The 18,671-nt window shown below is 40.6% G+C and overlaps 1 long non-coding RNA gene across 2 annotated transcripts in view; it reads left to right on the top strand.

The window, feature by feature from the left end:
• Positions 1-425: 425 nt before the first annotated feature.
• The window catches only part of LOC149920208 (uncharacterized), a 30,463-nt gene continuing 12,217 nt past the window's right edge, over positions 426-18,671 (top strand). For both annotated transcript variants that reach the window (XR_016461540.1, XR_016461541.1), the window contains exons 1-2: positions 426-565; positions 10,289-10,383. This is a non-coding gene — a long non-coding RNA (uncharacterized LOC149920208). The remainder of the gene's footprint in view (positions 566-10,288; positions 10,384-18,671) is intronic.

Genomic DNA, 18,671 nt, shown 5'->3' on the forward strand with positions numbered 1-18,671 from the left:
TATCCATGAACATAAAACAGCAAATAGGGAAGGAACAAATGACAGTCAATAAGAATTCAATTTTCTGTATAAATGTCTTCAGATGTAAATCTGAAGATACCTCTGACCAAATCTATTACCCAAATTTCAGAACTGAAATATTGTTCTGGTTTTGGCTGGCATAGAGTTAATTTTCTTCCAAATAGCTAGTATGGTGTCATGTTTTGTTCTTGATTGCCGAGGATCGCCGCTTCGGAGCTGGTCCAGCCAGAAGCGCAGCGACTGATCGCGAGGTACAAGGGGGTTTCGGTCGGTTCCCTCACTCAGGGATCCCCGAGAGAGCAGAGTAGCCGGGCAGCTCTCGGCCGGGAAGTTCTCGCGAGAGCGGACGTCGCGGCGGGGGCGTTGCCAGGGCAACGGTTCCGCACCCACCCCTTCTTGCTTTAAAAAGCCTCGGGGAGGGCAGCGACGCGTTGCTGCCCACCAGAGAAGGTGTGTGGGAAACACCTGGGCTTATCTGTCGAGGAGAATCAGTAAGCCACTCCTCCAGGGAACTCCCCAGCCTAGGACGGTTGACATTGCCAGGGTGAGTGATAAGTGCGGGGGCTCCTGTTAACGACCCGGCAACGGTGCGGGGGCAGCGCCAGCACTACCGGCAGCAGGGCGGGCCTGATCAGGCACACCCCGTTAAGGCTATCTAATAGTGTTGGTGTGCCTGCTGGTTAGCAATGCCTGCACCCCGGAGGAAGGCTAATAGCACAAGAATTGTGGAGTCCCAGGTGGAAGTCCCATGCTCCCGCAGAAAAAAGGCTGCGGCCATAAAGAGTGTGGAGACTCAGACTGAGGCCCCAACGCGAGATGCTAGTACACAGGTCGCTGGCTGTTATGAGTGCCAGAGCCTGGCCTTTGCAGTGCTGGGTGATGACAGTGGTAGATGTATAAGATGTGACCAACTGCATGACTTACTCAGCCTTGTGGTTGACCTGAAAGAGGAGGTAGAGAGGCTGAGGACCATAAAAGAGTGTGAGAAGGAGATTGACTGGTGGTGCCAGTCCCTATCGGCCCCGAGATCTGGGCGCATAACTGAGGCATCATGTGGAGCTTGTCACCCCCCCCTGCCTCATAAACAGGTGGGAGAGGGGAAGCGGCACGTGGGTGCGGGGAGCCAGCGGACTGACGGTGCTGCAGTGAGCCTCCTGTCCTCTCCTCCTCCTAAGAACAATTCAAGAAAGGGGGATGAGTGGAAACATATACCGGCTCGACAAAGTAGGCGTCCCCCATCCCAACCATCCTCGGCTCCCCAGGTGCCTCTGAGTAATAGGTTTGAGGCCCTGGAACTCGAGGGAGAGGTGAGTGGGGATATAGGGGGAGGTCAACCTGTGAGGTTGCCTCGGGAAAAGCACTTGGCCCCACGCCTCAAGACTGCCTCTGCCCGGAAGGACAGAAGGGTGGTTGTTGTAGGAGACTCCCTGCTGAGAGGAACAGAAGGTCCCATATGTCGGCCTGACCCTACCCGCAGGGAGGTGTGCTGCCTCCCTGGGGCACGTGTCAGAGACATTTCTAGGAGACTTCCTGGTCTGATTCGCCCTTCCGATTATTACCCGTTATTGATAATCCAGGCTGGCAGTGACGAAGTTGCAGAGAGGAGTCTCAGAGCTATCAAGAAAGACTTCAGGGGACTGGGGCGGGTAGTCGAGGGAGCGGGTGTGCAGGTGGTGTTTTCTTCCATACCTTCAGTGGCAGGGCGGGATACCGAGAGATACCAAAAAACACACCTCATAAATAAATGGCTCAAAAGTTGGTGCACATCCAGGGATTTTGGGTTTTTTGACCATGGGGAAACTTACTCAGCACCTGGCATGATGGCAGCAAATGAAAGTAGTCTGTCTCTGAGGGGGAGGAGGATCTTAGCTGAGGAACTAGCAGGACTCATTGACAGGTCTTTAAACTAGGTATGAAGGGGGAAGGGAGCAAAATCAGGGATGTTGAGCTTGAGCGAGTCATTCCAGGGCTCGTACCGAACCTGCTGGGCGACGACAGTCAAGTACGAAGGGATGGACTGGGGCAGGGGGGTGTTGGGGATGCTGCTGTTCTAGGGGAACCTAGACCATCTATAAAGGCGGTGCGACGGAAAGCCGAGCTGAAGTGCCTTTATACTAATGCACGCAGCCTGGGAAACAAGCAGGATGAGTTGGAAACCGTGATGTGCTTAGAAAATTACGACCTTGTTGTTATCACGGAAACGTGGTGGGATGATTCCCATAACTGGAATACCACCAATGAGGGCTATCGGCTCTTTAGAAGAGATAGGCTAGGTAGGAAGGGTGGGGGAGTAGCCCTCTATGTCAAAGAGTGGATAGACTGTGAGGAGCTTCCTCTGAGAAACAGTCATGATCAGGTTGAGAGCCTGTGGGTTAGAATTAGGAATGGGTCTAACAAAGGCCAGCTGGTGATAGGAGTATACTATAGGCCACCTGATCAAGGGGAGACTGTTGACGAGGCTTTCTTGCTTCAGATGCGGGAGGCTTCGTGCTCACGGGCTCTTGTCCTGATGGGGGACTTCAACCATCCGGATATCTCCTGGATAGATCACACGGCGAGTTGCAAGAGGTCCAGGAGGCTCTTGGAATGTGTTGATGATAACTTTCTGGTCCAGGTGTTGGACAGACCGACCAGAGGTGAAGCGCTGCTGGACCTGCTGCTCACCAATGTGGAGGAAATAATTAATGGTGTTAAGGTCGGAGGCAGCCTGGGTTGCAGTGACCACGCTCTGATCGAGTTTGTGATCTCGAGAACTGTGGGCCTGGTGAAGAGTGGCATCAGGACCCTGAACTTTGGGAGAGCAAACTTTAAGCTGTTCAATGGACTGTTGGCCGAGATCCCCTGGGATGCTCTCTTTAAAAACAAAAATGCTGAAGAGAGCTGGTTACTCTTCAAGGATGCCTTCCTAAGAGCGCAAGAACTCTCTGTCCCACTGAACAAGAAAGCGGGCAGAGGAGGGAGGATGCCAGCGTGGCTCAGTAAGGACCTGCTGAGAGAGCTGAGGGCAAAGAGAGGTGTGTACAAACTCTGGAAACAAGGGCATGCCACCTGGGAAGAATACAGGGATGTTGTCCGGACTTGCAGATGTGGGATCAGGAAAGCCAAGGCGCAGGTGGAACTGAACTTGGCGAGGGACGTGAAAAACAACAGGAAGACTTTCTATAGGTACATTAGCCAGAAGAGACAGGCCAAAGCGAGTGTACCTCCTTTGGTAAACGTAAAAGGAGAACTGGTTTCAACGGACGAAGAGAAGGCTGAGGTACTGAATGAGTTCTTTGCCTCGGTCTTCACTGGCAGCCAGGACTCCAGTACTCCTTCCGTCCCTGAGCCCTGCATCCCTACACCTCTGGGTGGGGACTGGGGTGGTAAATCCCCCCCTGCTGTGAGGACAGAGCAGGTCCGAGACCGCCTCATGAGACTGAATGTGTACAAGTCTATGGGGCCGGATGGCATGCATCCCAGGGTTCTGAAGGAGCTGGCTGAGGTGGTTGCCGAGCCGCTCTCCATCATATTTGAGAAGTCGTGGCTGTCTGGTGTGGTCCCGGATGACTGGAGGAAGGGTCACGTCACTCCCATTTACAAGAAAGGGAGCAAGGAGGACCCTGGGAACTACAGGCCGGTGAGTCTCACCTCTGTGCCTGGGAAGATCATGGAACAGATCATCCTGGATGACATGCTTGATCACATGAGGAAAGGGCGTGTGATCCGTGACAGCCAGCACGGCTTCACCAGAGGAAGGTCATGCTTGACCAATCTGGTGGCCTTTTATGATGGAGTGACGGCATCGGTGGACAAGGGAAAGGCGACCGATGTCATTTACCTGGACTTGAGCAAGGCCTTTGACATGGTCCCCCACCACATCCTTCTCTCCAAACTGGAGGGATGTGGATTTGATGGGTGGACCACTCGATGGATAAGAAACTGGTTGAAAGGCCGCAGACAGAGGGTGATCATCAATGGCTCTATGTCCAGGTGGAGGCTGGTAACGAGCGGCGTCCCCCAGGGATCTGTCTTGGGACCGGTGCTCTTTAACATCTTTATCAATGACATTGATGACGGAATTGAGTGCACCCTCAGCAAGTTTGCTGACGACACCAAGCTGAGTGGTGTGGTTGACACAGTTGAAGGACGGGATGCCATTCAGAGGGACCTCGAGAGGCTAGAAAGGTGGGCCCGGGTGAACCTGATGAGGTTCAACACGGCAAAGTGCAGAGTTTTGCACTTGGGCCGGAGGAATCCCAGGCATCCCTACAGACTGGAAGGAGAGGTCCTTGAGAGCAGCCCTGTGGAGAAGGACCTGGGGGTCTTGGTAGACGAAAAACTTAACATGAGCCAGCAGTGTGCCCTTGCGGCTCGGAAGGCAAATGGGATCCTGGGCTCCATCAGAAGAGGGGTGGCCAGCAGGGACAGAGAGGTGATTGTTCCCCTCTACTCTGCTCTTGTGAGGCCCCATCTGGAATACTGCGTCCAGGTCTGGAGCCCCCAGTACAAGAAAGACAGGGAGCTGTTGGAGAGGGTCCAGAGGAGGGCCACAAAGATGATCAGGGGACTGGAGCACCTCCCCTATGAGGACAGGCTGAGGGAGCTGGGCTTGTTCAGCCTGGAGAAAAGAAGGCTGCGGGGTGACCTCATTGCAGCCTTTCAGTACATAAAGGGAGCCTACAAAGAGGAGGGGAATCAACTCTTTGAAAGGGTGAGTGACAGCAGGACAAGGGGAAATGGTTTTAAGCTGAGGGAAGGGAGATATAGGTTGGATGTCAGGGGGAAATTCTTTACGGAGAGAGTGGTGAGGTACTGGAACAGGCTGCCCAGGGAGGTTGTGGATGCCCCGTCCCTGGAGGTGTTCAAAGCCAGATTGGATGGGGCCCTGGGCAGTCTGGTCTAGCATTAGGTGGAATGGTGGTGGCCCTGCATGTGGCAGGGGGGTTGGAGATTCATGATCCTTGAGGTCCCTTCCAACCCTGGCAATTCTGTGATTCTGTGATTCTGTTTGGAGTGAGGATGAACATAATTTTGATAACACACTGTTGTTTAAGCTGTACTGAGCAGTTCTTAAACAGAATTAAGGACTTACTAGCTTCTCACACTGCCCTGTTAGCAATGAGGCTGTGGGTTTACACTATCTGGAAGAGAAAAGAACCAGGACAGCTAACCTAAACTGGACAAAGGAATATCCCATACCATATGATGTCATGGTCCTCAATAAAACTGAGGGCAGTTGGTCAGGGAAGTGTCTGCCACTGTTCAGGGATTGGCTGGGCACTCATCAATGAATGATGAGCAATTCCATTTTGCATCACTTTTTGCATATTCTTTTGTCATTATAATTCTTTTTCTGTTCTGTCTTACTAAATTGTTTTTATAACAAACTATGAGTTTTACATTTTTACTGAATCACTCACTCATCCCACTCTGTGGGGATAGAGAGTGCCTGTGTGGTGCTCAGCTGCCTGCTTCATTAAATCAAAACAAATACTTTATAATTAATCTGTGGCCACCAACTGAAAAAGCAGACTGCCTATTTTAGGCAATATATATGATTATCACAAAGGTATATGTAACTTTTATGTACTTAGTTTTCAGTACCATCTGAAACTCATATTTAATATGATTGTATTATGTGATTGTTATATACTTAGGAGCTTCAGATGGTACTGACAGATAATTATTCTGGCTTGCTATTTAATGCAGTTTAAAAATAAAGACTTCCAAGGCAGAATTTTGGTGGACACTTTCTATTTTTATTATTGTTTCTTTTAATATCTAATTTAGAAGCTTATCTTCAATAACCACTGTGATCTATTTCAATTTTGTAAAATTATTAAATGAATAATTGTCTGTTTAATTAAAATGTTCTTTGAATATAATGCTATATTTCTTAGGATTCTGTGATGTCTAGTATATTCTTTAGTCCTAGTCCCATTACTGTCATGTTTACAAACAGAATAGCCAACATTAGTACATCAGAAAGTTTTTATAACAAAACACGAACCAAAACTAAGTGAAATGTTTCACTAAAAATGAATTTATCAACTGATTAAAGCATCAGATTGGAATTTTCCTGTAGAATTTCCACTTCTATGAATTATTGTCTTCTGTACACATCATTACTTTTCCTAATGGAGATGGGTTTTCTACCATGACCACTGTTTGCTTATCTTCTTTAAGAAGATATCTTCTTTCTTTCTTTCTTTTTTCTTTCTTTCTTTTTTCTTTCTTTCTTTTTTCTTTCTTTCTTTTTTCTTTCTTTTTCTTTCTTTCTTTTTCTTTCTTTCTTTTTCTTTCTTTCTTTTTTCTTTCTTTCTTTTTTCTTTCTTTCTTTTTTCTTTCTTTCTTTTTCTTTCTTTTTCTTTCTTTCTTTTTCTTTCTTTCTTTTTCTTTCTTTCTTTTTCTTTCTTTCTTTTTCTTTCTTTCTTTTTCTTTCTTTCTTTTTCTTTCTTTCTTTTTCTTTCTTTTTCTTTCTTTCCTTCTCTTTCCTTCTCTTTCTTTCTCTCCTTCTCTTTCTTTCTCTTTCTTTCTCTTTCTTTCTCTTTCTTTCTCTTTCTTTCTCTTTCTTTCTCTTTCTTTCTCTTTCTTTCTCTTTCTTTCTCTTTCTTTCTCTTTCTTTCTCTTTCTTTCTCTTTCTTTCTCTTTCTTTCTCTTTCTTTCTCTTTCTCTCTCTTTCTCTCTCTTTCTCTCTCTTTCTCTCTCTTTCTCTCTCTTTCTCTTTCTCTCTCTTTCTCTTTCTCTCTCTCTCTTTCTCTCTCTCTCTTTCTCTCTCTCTCTTTCTCTCTCTCTCTTTCTCTCTCTCTCTTTCTCTCTCTCTCTTTCTCTCTCTCTCTTTCTCTCTCTCTCTTTCTCTCTCTCTCTTTCTCTCTCTCTCTTTCTCTCTCTCTCTTTCTCTCTCTCTCTTTCTCTCTCTCTCTTTCTCTCTCTCTCTTTCTCTCTCTCTCTTTCTCTCTCTCTCTTTCTCTCTCTCTCTCTCTCTCTCTCTCTCTCTCTCTCTCTCTCTCTTTCTCTCTTTTGGCTTTGTTGAAATATCAGCTGAAAGAAACTCTATACCCTGAGAATGTGGGCCTAAAACAGAAACCTCATTAAATCAGCCATTCGTATATTCATTTATGATCCTTCCATGCAATAGTCCTTGACCAAATAGTGGAATTTGGACATATTATATAAGGTTATTTCATGCCTTAGATGTATGTCCCTGGGGTAAGATATAAAGAAAATCTCCTTACCAAATACAGATTTAGTATGCAACATTGTGCTCTACAATGTGAAAATGGAATCCAGCTTTTGCAAAGATTTTTGTTACCTTTCTTTCCTTGAAGAGTGTACTACTTCCATGCATTCAAGCCCTGCCAAATCACTGACATATTTGTGCTGATGGAGAAAAGGATAATTGCCTTTCTTTTCATCTTTCACATTCATGCAATATCAAGCACAATTAGGAATATTCAATATTGTTTGTGAGACTTTATAGTTCATGTGATAGATTTTGATATCTTCTCAACCTATTTATGTAGGCATAATGTAAGCATTTTAAAACAGAAATCGATATATCATTTAATAAGTGTTTGTAAGCAGTTAATGGACACATACTCAGGATTACCTCACTAACTCTCACACAAAATAGAAAATATTCAAAATACTTCAACTCTTGGCTTGGGCTCCTATCTTAAGTTATTAAAATGATGATTGTTTGAGTAATGTTGCATACTTTTTGTTAGATTTCACACTGCAATAAAGAAATGTAGCAGCCTACATCCATATATTTCAACTATGATTTTAAAAATTTTACACATAGGGGAATCTCAGAACTGGAACAGGATCTACAAACTGTCCTTAAAAGGTAGACTTATAAATACCTATATTAGTATATGGGATCATTTTCAAAATATAGAATAATTCTGAGACAGAGCATTACACACCAGGTTTTAATAACATCAAGTAATGTATAACTGCATTATACAATTGTAATTTTCATATGAGGGTGAGTAAAGATAAAAGTACAAGCTTGTAAGATTGTCAGATTTTCTGGAAAGTCTTTTTCTTCTGCATACTAAAATATGAGGGCTGTTCCAAAAGTAATGCTTCTTATTTTATTATGTTGGTTTATGACAGTAGAGTTTGAACCTTCCCACAAATATTCCATTAAGTATTGTTGCCATATGACAGATATCTTAAGATATAAGATATCGTAAGACAGAATCTTAAAGGCTCAAGAACAGGCTGTCCCTGAGTGCCGTAAGGCGAGCCATAGGGGTAGATGACCGGTGTGGATGAGCCGGGAACTACTGTTGAGACTCAGGGAAAAAAAGAAAGTCTACATCCTCTGGAAGAAGGGACAGGTTACTTGGGGAGATAACAAGGGAGTAGCTAAGGCATGCAGGGAGGAAGTTAAAAAGGCAAAAGCCCAACTTGAACTCAGATTGGCCACTGCAGTAAAAGACAATAAAAAATCCTTTTAAAATATACCAATGGCAAGAGAAAAACAAAGGATAATTTTCATCTATACTTGATGCAGCAGGGAATCTGGCCACTGAGAACAAGGAGAAGGCTGAGGTCCTCAATGCCTTCTTTACATCTGCCTTTAATAGCCAGACCAGTTATCCTCTGGGCATTCTATGCTCCGATCTGGCAGTCTGGGATGCTACTCAGAATATATCCCCAGCGACTCAGGTGGAATCAGACAGAGAGCTCCTCCTCCATCTGGACTGTCACAAGTCCATGGGACTGGATGGCCTACACCCTCGGGTGCTGAGGGAGCTGGCGGGGTTGATTGCCAAGCCGCTCTCAGCCATCTCAGCGCTCCAGTCAACTGGAGAGGTCCCAGAGGATTGGAGACTTGCTGATGTGACTCCCATCTACAAGAAGGGCCATAGGAGGATCCGGGGAACTGTATGCCTGTTATCCTGACCTCGGTACCGCAGGAAGTAATGGAGCAAATCATCTTGGGTGAGATCGCACGGCATGTGTGTGGTGTCCAGGGGATCAGGCCCAGCCAGCATGTGTTCATGAAAGGCAAGTTGTGCTTGACCAACCTCATCTCCTTCTATGACTTGGTGACGAGACTGTTAGATGAGGGAAGGCCTATTGATGTAGTCTACCTAGACTTCAGCAAAGCCTCTGACATGGTCTCTCACAGCCTTCTTCTGGGGAAACTGGCTGCCTGTAGCCTGGACAGATACACACTCCTTTGGGTAAGAATTGGCTAGAGGGCCGATCCCAACGGGTAGTGGTTAATGAAGTTAAGTCCAGCTGGCGACCTGTTTCAAGTGGTGCCCCTAGGGGTCGGTACTGGAGCCTATCTTGTTGAATATCTTTATTGATTACCTAGACGAGGGGATTGAGTGTACCCTCAGTAAGTTTGCAGGTGACACCAAGTTGGGAGGTGGTGTGGATCTGCCTGAGGTTAGGGAGGCCCTTCAGAGGGATTTAGATAAGCTGGATTGCTGGGCTGAGGTGAATGGGATGAGGTTCAGCAAGGCCAAGTGCCGGGTCCTGCCCTTTGGCCACCATAATCCCATGCAGCGCTATAGGCTTGGGGACGAGTGGCTGGATGATTGTGAAGGGGAAAGGGACCTGGGGGGTGTTGATTGATGCTCGGCTGAAAATGAGCCAGCAGTGCACCCAGGTGGCCAAGAAGGCCAATGGCATCCTGGCTTGCATCAGAAACAGTGTTGCCAGCAGGAGCAGGGAAGTAATCATCCACCTGTACTCAGCACTGATGAGGCCACAGCTCGAGTGTTGTGTCCAGTTTTGGGCCCCTCACTGCAAGGAAGACATTGGGGCCCCAGAACATGTTCAAAGAAGGGCAAACAAAGCTGGTGCGGGGTCTGGTGCACAGGCCTTGTGGGAAGTGGCTGAAGGAGCTGGGATTGTTCAGTCTGGAGGAGGCTCAGAAGAGACCTTATTGCTCTCTAGAACTACCTGAAGGAAGGTTGTAGTGAGCTGGGAGTGGCTTCTTCTCTCATGTTACTGGTGATAGGACTAGAGGGAATGGCTTCAAGCTGCGTCAGGGGAGATCCAGGGTGGACATTAGGAAATACTACTTTTCTGAAAGAGTGGTCAGGCACTGGAATGGGCTTTCCAGGGAGATGGTGGAGTCACTGACCCTCGAGGTGTTCAAGGAACGTTTGGGCATTGTGTTGAGGGACATGGTATAGTGAGTGCTATTGCTGATGAGTGAATGGTTGAACTGGGTGATCCTGTGAGTCTTTTCCAGCCTTGTGATTCTATGATTCTATGAAGTCTCACACATACCCATTTCATCCTTTTACTCTAGGTTTTAAGAAAAAAAACACAATTCAGGTTTGCCAGCTAAGGATCAGCCAAAAGAACAGGATAATCGACCAGTCACCAAGTAATCCATCCAGATATGTATGTAAGCCAGGGCAAACCCTGTCTTCTCTCTTTCACTAACTGTACCTAGCAGAGTACATACAGTCTAAAGAAACAGCACCTAGCAATACTCTATTTGGGCATGTGTGCATGTTCTAAAAGATAGTGAGAATCAGAACATGCTGCATAGAGAAATGGAAAATCCCACACAGTTCTCGCTGCAGTTCTACACACCTTATTTAAAAGACTGAAATGAATAACATCATCTCCTTTTTATACTCTTGTATGAATTAATGATTTCTATAATTAAAATTAATTTTTTAATTAAAAAGTTTTTATTTTGTAAGTACTTAAGAAGATTCAGCTGCAAATCTTCTTTAAAGTTTAAATTAGATTTTATTGCTGTTTCTATAGAACTGACCATAAATAATTAACTCTGCTTCATAAGAACTTTTTGACTTTGAATTTAACCCACTTCTCATCCTCCTCTGCATTCACTAGCATGAATAATAATAATAATAATCATCATCATCATCATAATCATAATAAACAATTCTTTGGAATTTTTTTAATTTCAAAACTTTACGTGTGAAAAACAACCAAGCTGATTATTTTGCTTTGTTTTGTTTGTTTGTTTGTGTGTTTTGTTTTGTTTTGTTTTAAGGTACAATATAGTATATATTGTATATACTCTGTATATGTAGTATATATATAATATATATATAGTACTCAATATAGTACTCAAAGAGAAAATAATGTCTAGTATTTTATTTTATCTAACATTGTTACAGATTATTATAGCAGTCAGAATTAAATGACAGATGGCCAGTCATTGTTCCTATGGAAAGGAGAAAAAAAAATCTGCATTCTTAAGTGTCAGTTGTCAGATATTGCTGTAGATTTTTACTCTCAGAGACACGTATACATCCCCTCTTGGCAGAAGTACACTGAAGTCCAAATCTGTAAGCTTGTGTTAATGACAAGCTTGTTTTCACGACTTTTAAAGAACTGATTAAATGAAGTTACCTAGAAGAAAAAAAATTATTTACATTTCTAGCACTATTAATTTGAATAAGAACTTGCTTTCAATAAGCTTTTACCATGTAGTTACATTAAAAGTCATAAAGATTTACACAGTATTTTTATGATGCCATCCCTCAGAATTATGTTTGTGAAGACAATTTTATTCCAAGCTGGAATTCTGGATCAACATACTGGACCATTTTTATGAAAAATGGAAACCTTCCTACATTTGTTTAGTATCTCTGTCATATGTTATAAGATTCTGAAATATCTCCAAAATAGCATTTATATATTAATTATGTAGACCATTATTTTTCTGAATATTTTGAGCAATCTTGTAATGTTCTCCATGTTTAATCATGAAATAATTTTTATTTCAGCTGATATAATACCTATTAGACATTTCTATATACATGACAAGGTGTCATCAGTCCATTAAGTCCTGAAGTCTCAAAATTAAGCAAATGGTGAGAAGAAGAATTAGGTGATTGTGGTATGCATTAGTTATCTTCTTTGTTTCTTTATTGTTTATTTCGCTCTAGAATTCCTAAGTCTCTCAAAAACTACTTTATATCAAAAACATGGAAGTGGCAATGTTTTCTTCCTTTAAATACATGTTACTGTCTATTTATATCTCTGAAATAAAATGTCAGTGTTGCAATTAGTTTTTGACTTAAAACATGAATTGCAAACCAGCAGCTACTCCTTGTGAGCTATAGAACTGAGACTTTAAGAGTAGATGCAGTCCTCATTGTATTCATATGAGAAAAAATAGTCTCACCCTTCTCTTTACCTTCCTTCATCAGAGCACTCAAAAATTTCTCCTTTTATCTGTTTATTTCTTTGAGCTGTAATTTTATCATCCTCCAGATTCAGGAGATGTCTTTGTCAGATGAATTCCTGGGGATATAGCTCTTATCAGATGAGTCAGAATTGCTTAAATAACAACTGTAAATATTTTTTTATGTAGTAGAAATCTAGCTTTACTAGTAAATATATTTTTAAGCAAACATAACAAAACATGTATGTTTGTACATTCATATTCCTGTATTTTATTTTCTATCAAATTAAGGTTTAAATTTATGACAATTGTGATCTGTGTGTTTCTCTTTGAGAATTAGGATCTTGTCACCCTCAGTTTTAGCAATCGTAAGTAGCTAGGCACCACATTAATTCATTTCTCTAAATCAATGTCATTTTTTTTACTGTTTCTGAATGTACATACAGCTCTTAGACACATGCCCACGAGTAACAGCATCAGTATTTAGCAGTAGCATGTATCAAATTATCTCCACCTTTTCCAACTATTTAACAAAATACCTCAACAAAAATCTCACATGAAAATAAACCCTTACCCTTTTATTTTCATTAGAACCCTTTAAAGCATCCTTATTTAAATGATTGCATGAATGACAGGTGCTGACTAAGGAATGCGTGAAGCACAGAGTTAAAAGCATTCTTTGCTCCCTTCTTTGCTTTATTCTCCTTTATTACCTCTAATAGTAATTATAATAATAATACATGTACCTTGTAGAGGTAGATAGTCAAAGGACTTGTGACAGGCTTTTAAATTCAGCAACTGCAATATGTGTGTATGTAGGTAGAGTCATAGAAGCAAGTAGGTTAGAAAAGAGCACCAAGGTCATCAGGTTCAATCTTTAATGTAACACTGCCATGTCTATTACTAAACCATATTCTTAAGTTCCATATCTACATATCTTTTAAATACCAACAGGTATAATTACCCAATTCCCTGGGCAGCCTGTCCCAATGCTTCACAACCCTCCAAGTTAACAGTTTTTCCTAATATCCAACCTAAACTTTATCTGGCACAACTTGAGGCATTTCCTCTTTTGCTATTGCTTGTTGTTTGGGAGAAGGGACTGACCCCCACCCCGCTTTGCTACAACCTCCTTTCACGTACTTGTAGAGAGGAATAAGATCTCCAAATGTATTTTTCTCTATTCACCATAACTCTTTAGGTTCAGCCACCCAGCCGATCTTTTTACTCAGCAAAGTATTCACTCATTCAAGTCACAAGTAGCCGGTATTTCCAGGAGAACACTGTGGGAATCAGTGTCAAAAGTTTTACTGATGTCTAGAGAGACAACATCAACAGATTTTCCCTCATCTACTAATCAGGTTACCATAGATCACGTTAGTCAAGCAGGACCTGCCTTTCACAAACTGTTGCTGTCTGGGCGTGATCACCTGGCTGTTCTGCATGTGCACTGTGATAGCATTAAGAAAGATTTGTTCCATAACCTTCACTGGCACTGAGGTCAGACTGACATGCTGTAGTTCCCTAGGTCATTCTTTCCTTTCTAGTAGGAGAATGTCACATTTACTAGCCTCTAATAAACTTGATAGCTAGTGTTGTTGATAAGTGATGAGAAGTGTCTTGGATATTAAGGAGTTTTATCATTATCAGTGGTTTCTCAGAGGCGAGTCCTGGCTCATGCAGTCATCTTTGAGCAGAATTCTATAATTGTCTTTTAGTTTGTTGGTTCTATGGTACTAATTGGTACTAATCATTTGACTTTTACTTCTTCCCTTGCCCTTTTTTTTTTTTTTTTTTTTTTAGTGTTCTTTACAATAGCTAGCATGGTTACATTTTAGATTTAGAATGAGAATAATGTTGATGATACATTGGTATTTCAGTTATTGCTGAGCAATGCTTACAAAGAATCGACGATTTTTATGCTTTTAATGCTGCCTTTCCAGTAAGTAGGTACAAGAAGCTGGGAGGAGACAGAACTAGGACAGCAGACCTAAAATGACCAAAGGGATATTCTGTATGATGTAATGCCATGCCCAGTAATAAAAGCTGCGATAAGGAAGAACATTTGGAGTCTCATCTCCAGATTTTTATTAATTAATTTATTTTATATTTCTGCACAGACATGTTCATTGTAGCAATATTCAGAAACCTGTAACAAAATCCTTCAGTAGCGAAAATATTCAGATGCGTGCCTATTTGAAAGAGCATGACAAGCCAACACTAGTCACTGCATGAGCCTACTGAATGTGGATTATTTTCACCTGCCATTGAACTTCTGTCTGCTCAAATGCTCTGGGCAGCTCAGTTACACCTTGTCTTTTGCTGATAGGGACTTTGAAAAAAGAATGCAGTCAGATTAAAACAGTTTGCGTATCCATTTTATTAATATGCATAAAAGCACTGTCTGCCTGAGCTGTATCTTGATTAAAAAATAAAATAAAATCCTCTAAGGATTATGTCCTCTATTCAGTGATGTAGTAGGGTGCATCATAGACGTTCATTGAATTCGTCTTCATCAAAATGTACTAAGCATAGAGACAAAAAAAAATTTAAATTAAATATAAAACACCTTAGCATCACATTTCTTCAGATACATTGTTAGTGTAATTCTCTACATCCCTTACACTGCTGAAATACTAAGCATGAATGGAGGCAGGGATAGAAAATATTAGAAGAAGCAAACAGATAATTTTATTTGCATTCCCCTTTCCACTACAGCATTTTCAAATTCTTCTCATTTTATTTTTCTCTTGATCATCATACAGTGATATATAAAACATAGTGGTTGAGGTTGTTTGCTCCAGGAGGAAAAAGCACCAACCACTGAAAAAAAGAACAAAGCAATTCAGCACCAAAGTTTAGTGTTACTGGCTGTATCATTAAAGTTGCAAAGTAATTTTCTACATTCTGCTGAGTGTGCCCTATTTTGTGAGGCATCGGATATTACCTTGGATATAAAATCTATCCCCTCTGGCGATTTCTGACTGCTTTCATTTTTAATTGTTATAGTCAGCTTTATAGAGGTGTCATGACATTTAGCAAAACCGGTTATAAAACCTGTTTGTTTGTTCTGTGTTGTGAGTGGCTGGAAAGAAATGTGTGCACTGACAGGCCTTAATTGTTCTGATCAGTCTCATCCAAAACACCCACACTTTGCTTATGAGCCCAAGATTGACAGTTAAAGTAAGACTCAAGATCCTGGCCTAGGTCATAATTTAAGTAACCTGGTGTCCAGACCTACTGAGTGCATTAAAATATTTTTTTTGTTTATGCATCCATATATGAAAAAGATATTTGTATGGATAGCTAATTAGTACATTAACATTGTTCAGCAACACTTACTATCCATAGTTTATTTTTATTTTGAAGTTCTTCCTTTTCCCACAATGAACGAGTCAGCAATAAAAAACCTTGAAGATTGAAGTTTAAGTTCTTATGGCAAATAAATCTTTGAAGATGTGTGATAGAGACTTTAAAGCAAAAGAAAATCCTGCAACTTTGAAATGGCCAAGTGTTTGCTATGGATTGAAAATAACCAAAACCTATAACGATGTTAACGTAAAATTAATTAAACAATCAATTTCTAATTGAAATGAACAAGTCAGTAATCATTATCATTAAAGAGTCTAGTTATTCTTAATTCTCAATAGTGAATAATTATTTTTTGCACATTTTTCCTATTCTTTCAAGCTTTTCTCTTCAAGACAAAATAAGAGGTATATCTAAACCATCTTTGCAGGACACTGACTAGGTTGTCTAATGGAAACAAAATTTCTGCACTGTAAAGGTAGAATGTAATTCCTTATGCAAAAATTGGTTTGTAATTCAACACATTTTTAATTATTATTTTTCTTGATAAATATACAAAAACTTAAATTACTACTTATTTTAGTGATATTTCCAATAATATAATGTATTATGATTACAGTGATGTCAGTAAAATAGCAAACACCCAGAACATCGTGACTGAATTAAAATAAAAATAATAATAATAATAATAATAAAAAAAATTAAAGTTGAATGTTATTTTGATTCTAATGGGACAAATATTTATACTTAGAATTTTGGAAAGTCTTCAGGAGTTTCTGTAGATGGGTCTCGCAGTAATGAAATTCACAATTCACAGGTCCATTTTAAAGGTCAATTTAAACAAAGTTTAAAACATAGCATCATTTAGATATTGAGAATATTTGTCCAAATACATAGCCAAGTAGTAAAACGTTTTCACTTTGATTTTTGCTAGGAGAAGCTCGTCTGATAGTACAAATGATATTTTTCTGAAAGTTTAAGACCTTCTATTATTTGCATGGTGTTTCACTCAATGTTCAGATTGACATTCTTTGAATTCTTCTAAAATGATATTGTTTCTCTGAAGAGAAATCTGTAGATGCTGACAAATCTTTAAACTCCTTTTTGTTTTGTTTTGTATGTTTTCATTGTTGTTGCTGAAATTCTACAAGGTGAGTTAAACTGTTCATTTGACATCAACTGAAGCTGAAGATACACAGTCTGGTAAATGTATCGGTTTACACTGAATGATCTCTCACTAAAATTCATGACCAGCAAGGGCAGATAGCAGCATTTAACTTAAAGTCTCATTTAGTACTAAATATAATTATGCCTAGTCTACTAGAAGAATGACTCTCAGTCCAAGTACGTGGTGTTGAGATCTATCTGGGTAAAATCCCTTATCTTCCACTTCTCTTATTTTCAATAAAGAGGGAATTCATATGTTTGTTTTTTGAAGTCTGATGTAGATTTCTACACAGCCAAATAATCTCAGCACTGCAGGGTCCAATGTAACTAAGAAACATCCCAGACAGTAAATGAAGAAGCAGTCTATAAAAAGTCTGCTACTGTAAACAGAAGTCAACAAATGAATATCTTAATTAATGTGGCTTTTCTTCATATACTTATGCAGTTTGGAAGAAATTTTCATCTCAGACTACTATAAAATTAGAAACAATGCAGATTATTTGAATTTATCTGTGTTAGAGTCTATAAAAAATATTTCAAGATTTACTCCATAAGTATCCATTTATTTAGGTGATCTCATGAAGGAGGAATCAAGAGAACTTTATAGAACTTTAACTCTTTATTTACCTATATAATTTAAATAAAATTTATTTCCACCATGGATGTAAGATAAATAAGACTTTTACAGGGAACTCACCTTTTCTTATGATCAACAAAGAAATTTCTACTGTGTGAAATAAATAACTGAAAAAATCTACACTACAGCTTAGCAAGTTTTATAAATATTCAGATGTTAAATTCAAATTTTTTGTCAGCAATGTTTTATATTCAGCACTCAATAAAAGTGGTGTAGGCTTATTTGTTTAAATAATTATACTTCATAGTTACAAACTTAATTAGGTAGGATTATTAGCACAGCAGTTCATTTGCATAACATAATCTATTTTACACCAGTCCAAATTCCCTTGGTATAAAACAAAACAGAAAAAATCTTAGTTTTATTTTGATATTTTGATCAGTTAATCAACACAGTGTTTCAATTACAAGAGAACAAAGAGAAAACCAATGCAAAACTAATTTTCTAGTGTAACATAGTCTTAAAAAAAGTTGAAAAATGTGGACTCCAACAATAGTAATAATAACACTAATGACAGTATACCCCCATGTTCTATTACAGTGTTAGCTTTCATCATATATCTTATCTGTAAAATACGTCCATTGTTAACAGCAGAAGTGGCTTCTTTCAATATCCTTTTTATAAAACATGAGTTAGTTATTACATCTTGCTATGGAGATGTAGTTCAATAATAGAATCACAGAATGACTGAGGTTGGAAGAGACCTCTGGCTGTCATCTGGTCCAACTGGCTGTCATCTGGTCCAACTGGCTGTCATCTGGTCTGTCATCTCTGGCTGTCATCTGGTCTGTGAACTGCCATCCTCAAGTCGGGCCACCTACATCATATGGCTCAGGATAATCTATATCCAGTTTCTGACTGTCTCCAATGAAGGAGACTCTACAACTTCTCTGAGAAACCTGTGCCAGTGCTTTGGCATACACGCAGTAAATAAGTGTTTCTTGATGTCCAGATGGATCCTCTTGCGCTTCAGTTTGTGGCCACTGTCTTTTGTTCTGTCACTGGGCACCACTGAACAGATCTTGGCCCCATCCTCTCTGCACCCCCCTTTCAAGTATTTATAGACATTGATAAGATACCTCCTGAGCCTACTCTTCTCCCGACTGAAAAGGCTCTTTCCATCTGCCTTCCTAGGAACTATGATCCAGTCTCTGAAATGTCTTCACAACCTTTCATTGAACTTTCTCCATCAGATCCACATCCCTCAGAAACCGGGGAATCGAGAATGAGAAACGAAGCTGAAATTTAGCCTAGCAGTAATTAAAATAGGTAGATGTAATCATATAAGATTAAGTCAAATCTTAAAAAACAGCAGATAAAAGCTAACTTTCAGTGTAGCTCAGGGATAAAAATTAGATTCCTCCTCCTATGCCCACAGATGCTGTTTAAGGCAGCCTTTCCAATAGCATC

The sequence above is a fragment of the Phasianus colchicus genome, chromosome 1, assembly GCF_987193195.1.
Source record: "Phasianus colchicus chromosome 1, bPhaCol1.hap1.1, whole genome shotgun sequence".
Classification (NCBI taxonomy): domain Eukaryota; kingdom Metazoa; phylum Chordata; class Aves; order Galliformes; family Phasianidae; genus Phasianus; species Phasianus colchicus.